The following is a 5,468-nucleotide window of genomic DNA, read 5'->3' on the forward strand; positions in this document are numbered from 1 at the left end:
TGAAAGGTTTACTCTTTTCTGAAAAACTAGCTCAAAGGCTCTTTGGAAATCAAAGTTTTCCTTTCTTGTTTAAATGTAAAAACATTTTAAACTCTTTGGGAATACATAGTCCCCATATACTTTTGAAGAAATGAACTTCAAGCATTACTCTTTAGTCTTTACTCAACTCAAAACTTAAGTCTTAAAACAAAGTTAAAACGTTTGTAAAAGACTTTAAAAAAAAGAAAATTTATGAACTTCTCTTAACTTAACTCTGACTTCTCTTGACTTGACTCCTAACTGATCCTTAAATTGAATTATGGATTCAAGGATCGTGATTTGTGATACGAAAGATCTCATGATGTTTAGGAATGAATTTATATAGTTAAACATGAGAAAAAGACCAAAAATCAATATCTGAGAGTGTCCGCGACGCGGAGACATATTTAATTTTTAGTTTCAAAAATGACTTCTGAGGCAGAAGACTCTGTGATGGCTCCGAAACGCGAAACGAAAATTCCCAAAACTGGAACCAGCCCCGTGACACGCCACTGATGTCGGATTTCGTCCGACAAAATCTCTTCTTCATTTTTCGGCTCTAAACTCCGTGGGTTCTTTTACCCAACACTTAGAATCAATGAAATATTCAAAGTACATCATATACTACTAAGAATCGAACCTAAAATCACATATTAGGATCAAACAACTCCTCAATGAATTCAACGAAACAAGAATCTAATGAAACTTCAACAAACCCATTCTAGAACTCAATTTCTAAGCTTTCAAGAACTTAAAATCGCTGAAATAAATTATGATTGGCGCGTGGGAGAATTAACCCAACGCTCTGTGATCTCACATACCTTGTAGGGATCACCCCCGACGAAATCCACAAGCCAAACTCGACGATCTTGACGAATCTTAAACGTTCTTCTCCTTTCTCCTCTTTTCTCCTCTTCTTTTCTCTTCTCTCAAAACCCTAACTTTTTTTTTCCCAAAGCGTAAACTGACTAAGTTCAGTTTAGACCCCAAAGTAATTACCAAAAACGAATTAAAATAAAAGAGTAAGGAAAAAACCAAACTACCCTTCAAAAATCCGGATTTGGAATTTCCTTAATCCAACATCCCAACTTCCAAAGGGAATAACTTACTCATACGAACTCGGAATTGCGCAAACTTGGCGGCGTTGGAAAGATCATTCCAAGTGGTTTTCAACCATATCTGGAAGTACACCTAACTCATCTTGAGCTAGGAGTTATGGCCGTTTGAAGTTGACCAAAAACTCACTTTCCCTAACCTAAACAAATTTCCAGATTTTCAATTATTTCCAAAAATGACTATTTCCAATTCTTAGCTTCTTCCTAGCTATTTCAAATTGCGAGATGTTACAATATCTCCCCCTTGGAAACATTCATCCTCGAATGAGATTACTCTTACTAGGCTAAGGGTGGTAACATCAAGTTCAAACACCCAACAAGCAAAGCAATTACAACATGCTAACTTATAATTTAAAGAGTACTAAGAAGAGAATTAGTACCTTGGTCTGCATTTTCTCCGGACTCAAAGAGATGTGGATATCTATTTTTTCATATCTTCCTTAGCTTCCCAAGTAGTTTCCTCAACAAATTGGTTCCTCCAAAGAACTTTGACTGATGCTACCTCTTTTGTTCTCAACTTGCGAACTTGGCAATCTAGAATCTGAACATGAATCTCCTCATAAGACAAGCTATCATTGATACCAATATCTTCTGTTGGTATGATAAGTGAAGGATCTCCCATGCACTCCTCCAACATGGAGACATGGAATACCGAATGAACCGTTGTTAACTCTTGTGATAACTCCAATTCATAAGCTACCTTGCCAATCCTTTTGGAAATTCTGTAAGGACCAACATACTGGGGGCTAAGCTTCCCCTTCTTACCCAAACCTCATAACACCCTTCATGGGTGAAACTTTCAAGTACACCCAATCACACAATCCACCTTGATACCTCAAAACACTATCGCCCCCTTGTTCAAAAGCCATCACTTTTTCTTATGAACACTTGCCTTTAATTCAAGCAATAAAGGATCTTGGTCGTGCTTTCCTTTAACTTCTGACACTAATGATGATTCAGTCCCATTCATCACCACCACTCCTCCTTCTGTGGAATCCATTAGTAGAACTCATAATCATGCAAGTCTATGCACATCTTTAGCTAACTCTTTCTTATCTTCCTCAACATGGGTGGTACTACCCATAGAAAACCTACTTAAGGTATCAGCAATAACATTAGCCTTACCTGGGTGGTAAAGAATACTCATGTCATAACCCTTGAGTAATTCTAGCCACCTCATTTGTCTGAGATTAAGCTCTTTCTAACTAAACACATACTGAAGGCTCTTATGATCGGTGAACACATCCACATGCACACCATAAAGATAATGACGTCATTTTTTCAAAGCAAATACTACGGCAACCAACTCTAATCCATGTGTTGGATAGTTCTTCTCATGAACTTTCAACTGTCTGGAGGCATAAGCTATAACTTTGCCATTCTGCATTAACATATAACCCAATCCAACTCTAGATGCATCACAATACACCACAAAACCTTGAGTACATTCTGATAAAGTCAAAACTGGGGCAGTAGTTAACCTCTTTTTCAATTCCTGAAAGCTTTTCTCACAAGCTTCAGACCATTGAAATTTCACGGCCTTCTGAGTCAAATTTGTCAAAGGGGATGCAATAGACGAGAACCCCTCAACAAACCTTCTATAATAACCAGTCAAGAAACTCCTATTATCCGTTGGAGATGTGGGTCTAGGCCAGTTCTGTGCTGCCTCTATCTTCTGAGTGTCAACTCTAATTCCATCACCGAAAACTATGTGGCCCAAGAATGCCACAGACTCAAGCCAAAACTCACACTTAGAGAACTTGGCATATAACTTCCTATCTTTCAAAGTCTGAAGAACTACTATGAGATGGCTAGCATGATTTTCTTCATTCCTTGAATAGATTAGTATGTCATCAATAAAGACTATAACAAACATATCTAAATAAGGTTTGAAGACTCTATTCATAAGGTCCATGAACGCTTCTGGTGCCTTAGTCAAACCAAACGATATGACCAGAAACTCATAATGACCTTAACGGGTCCTGAATGTTGTCTTTGGAATATCACATTCCCTTACTTTCAACTGCTCTTATAACTCTTTCAAATTTTTTGGTGCCATTCTATATGGCGGAATATATATAGGACGAGTATCTGGAAGAAGGTCTATACCGAAGTCTATATCTCTCTCAGGGGGGACTCTGGTTAGATCATTTGGAAAGACTTCTAGGAACTCTCTTACTACTGAAACTGACTGAATATGAGGTATCTCAACACTAGAGTCATTAACTCGGACTAAGTGATAGACACACCCCTTAGAAACTAACTTCCTTTCCTTAAGGTGAGGAATAAAATGACCCTTAGGCACTGCTGAACTATTTTTCCACTCTAAGACTGGCTCATTTGGAAACTAAAACTTTACAACTCGAGTTCTATAATCAACTGAGGCATAACAGGCATGAAGTCAATACATACCTAGAATGACATCAAAATCTACCATGGTACTCTCAACTAAATCAGCCATGGTACTCTTGTGATTGGTACTCTTGTGATTGATGGAAACGGAACAATCACGATAAACTTTTTCTGCTAGAATAGAATCACCAACAGGTGTAGAAACACTGAATGGTTCACTAAGTTGCTGAGGAATAACATCAAAATTCATAGCACCATAAGGAGTTACAAAAGATAAACTCGCTCCTGGGTCTAGCAAAGCATAAACAGTAAAGTCAAAGACTTGGATCATACCAGTGACAATATCTGGTGAATCCTCTTGCTCTTGGCGGCTATTGATAGCATACAAGGGGTATGTTCCTCCACCAATACCTGAAGTAGCTCCTCTAGGTGCAGTTGTGTCTGGTGAAGCAACTGAAGAAGATTGGGCTTTATTACCCTCTTTACTATTACTCTGCCTATTCTCAGGACACTCCCTCATAAAATGACCGTTCTGACCACACTTGAAACAACCAGTGGATCCATCACGACACATCCATGAGTGGTTCCTACCACACTTAGTACATGCAGGACGCTTACTACCCCTTTCTGCAATACTGCCTTGAGATTAGGTAGGTTTAGCTCTGAAACTCTAGGAATTCTGACTATTGTACTAACATTTACTCTTAGATGTAGGTGCACTAGCAGAAGATGAGGCAGGTCCCTTCTGTTTCTGTTTGAAGGAAGACCAGTTCGCACTACTCTTTTGCTGCCTGAACTCGTTCCCTGATGTCTTAGCTCTCTTATTCTTAAACTCTTCTCTATCCTTTAGCTTATCCTCCTCAACTTGTTGTACATCGATCATAAGTCTTGCTAGGTCCATATCCCCTATCAGCATAGTTGTCTTGCCTTCCTTGCTTGATTGACGAGACAACCCATCAACAAATAAACTCATCCTGCTCCTCATGTCAGCAACCATCTCCGGAGCATAGCGGGAAAGTTGTGTGAACTTCAGACTGTACTCATGAGCACTCATAGACTCTGAATTAAGGGTGAGAAATTCTCTTATCGCTGCCTCTCGCAACTCACGGGGAAAGAAATGCCCCATGAGAGCACTCTCAAACACAGCCCAACTCACTATTGGCGCATCCGCATCCCTATTCTTTTTCCATTGGTCGAACCAGATTCTAGCGACACCCTTCATTTGGTATGCAGCTAGTTCCACCCTCTCCGCATCAGCAATATGCATCACATCAAATACCTTTTTCAGCTCCTCAATGAAGTTTTTCGGATCCTCAGTGACACTTGAACCTGTGAAGCTTGGAAGGTTCATCCTTAAAAGCTCACGGATCCTTGAAGTATCAGCCACTTCCTGTCGATTATCTCTCTGTCCAACTTGATAGGTCGCAACTTGACTTACCATCCGGATAGCTTCACGGAATTCAGCCTTGGTGACCTCCCCTTGTGGTTGCACTTCTACTGCACTAGGTACCCCTTGTTCCTCGACATTTCTCCTAGCAGGACGACCTCTGACTGCTCTTCGTGGAGGCATGATTATCTGGAAACACGCGCAAGCATGAATTAGAGGGAAACTTTTTTAAGATCAAACTCTAACGTATGAAATGAGTGTGAAAGAAGTGAGATTTTTTCCTAAATGTTACAGCCTCCTAATTATAGATGTGGCGCGCTTCACACCGATAAATAGGACTTTATAGACAAGGCTTCATAGACTCCCTAGTACTCTTGAACTTTGTGCTCTGATACCAAGTTTGTCACGCACTGAGCCTACACCCTTGACATGGCCGGCACTCGAGAACCATTGCTGGCCCAAGCGAACCCTTGGCGTAGCTTACTTACTTAGTGGAAGACTTAAACACAAGAAGTATAACTCATGCAAATAAGTTAAGATTTAATAACTTAGCAAAAATAGCAACTCAAGTCTCATAGAAAAACATCTGAAATACA

Source organism: Solanum tuberosum, unplaced genomic scaffold (assembly GCF_000226075.1).
Source record: "Solanum tuberosum cultivar DM 1-3 516 R44 unplaced genomic scaffold, SolTub_3.0 scf00491, whole genome shotgun sequence".
Lineage (NCBI taxonomy): Eukaryota > Viridiplantae > Streptophyta > Magnoliopsida > Solanales > Solanaceae > Solanum > Solanum tuberosum.